General features: G+C 41.2%; 1 pseudogene; it reads right to left on the bottom strand.

Moving 5' to 3' along the window:
* Positions 1–200: 200 nt before the first annotated feature.
* LOC140482543 (5S ribosomal RNA) lies at positions 201–319 on the bottom strand (annotated as a pseudogene).
* Positions 320–1,391: the final 1,072 nt, after the last annotated feature.

Here is a 1,391-nt window from a genome sequence, read left to right as displayed (position 1 = left end):
CTAATACATCTAGCACGATGGGCAATTTAGCTTGGCCAATTCACCTGACCTGCACATCGTTAAACTGTGGGAGGAAACCCATGCAGACATAGGGAGAATGTGCAAACTCCACACAGACAGTCACACGAGGGGCAATTTGAACCTATGTCCCTCATTTTGTGAGGCTGCAGTGTTAGCAAGTGAGCCACCCTGCCACCCTTAGCCTACTGTACCTGCTATTCCCAGGTGGTCTCCCATCCAAATACGAACCAGGCCTGAGTCTGCTTAGCTTCCAAGATCAGACAAGATCGGGTGTTTTTAGACTAGTATGGCTGTGTTTTAACATTTTTCTGTTTTAAGATGGCACCAGAGAGTGGTGACATTATCCAACACTTTTCATTATATTTTATAACAAATTACAGGTGACAATAAATCAAATGAAATCAAATCAAATCCAATATCACTCTTTTATTATTACTAACCAAAGATAACAATTACACTATACATATATGGACCTGCATCATATTATTGCTTGCTCACAGATTCCACTTTCACTGCCAATGTTTTCTGATGATTTGGAGATGCCGGTGTTGGACTGGGGTGTACAAAGTTAAAAATCACACAACACCAGGTTATAGTCCAACAGGTTTAATTGGAAGCACACTAGCTTTCGAAGCGTCGCTTCTTCAGCAGGTGATAGTGGAGGGCTTAATCCTAACACACAGAATTTATAGCAAAAATATACAGTGTGATGAAATTAAAATTATACATTGAAAAATGCCTTGATTGTCTGTTGAGTCTTTCATCTGTTTGAATACCATGATAGTTTCACTTCTTTCATCACAAATCCTTTTTTTTAAAGTTGCATTCTCAGGTAAGCTGTTAACAATGGGTGATAGCTAGACAATATGTTGAAGATGTTAGCCCCCTGTGTTCTCTGTCTAGGCCATGATGTTTAGATTGATTCGAATCTAAAAAGTGAGATAACAGAGTTTTACATAAATTCATGCAGTTTTTGAGCAAAGTACAATGTAACTCTGCAAGTACAAATTCACCCCACAAAATATATGTGTGCATGTGGGTCTTTGTCTGTCTGTGTGTCTGTCTGTCTGTCTGGGTTGGTGGTTGTGAGTGTGAGAGAGAGTGTATGTGTATGTGTAGTGCGTGTAGAATGTCTTAAGTCTGTGAAGGGGTGTATGTGTGAGTGTGGGAGTGTGTGTGCGTGTCTGAGGTGAGGGGGTTGAGAGTGTCTGTGAGAGAGTGCATACATGTGTGCATGAGTGTAAAGTGGTCTAAGTCTCTGAGAGGATGCCTGTGTGAATGCGGAATTATGTGTGTTTGTAAGGGTGTGTGTGTGGGTGTCTATGTGCATGCCTGTGTGTATAGGAGTGCCTGTGTGTGTGCGTCTTTGT

This window comes from Chiloscyllium punctatum, chromosome 10 (assembly GCF_047496795.1).
Source record: "Chiloscyllium punctatum isolate Juve2018m chromosome 10, sChiPun1.3, whole genome shotgun sequence".
NCBI lineage: Eukaryota > Metazoa > Chordata > Chondrichthyes > Orectolobiformes > Hemiscylliidae > Chiloscyllium > Chiloscyllium punctatum.
This window is presented reverse-complemented; position numbering and strand designations above follow the sequence as displayed.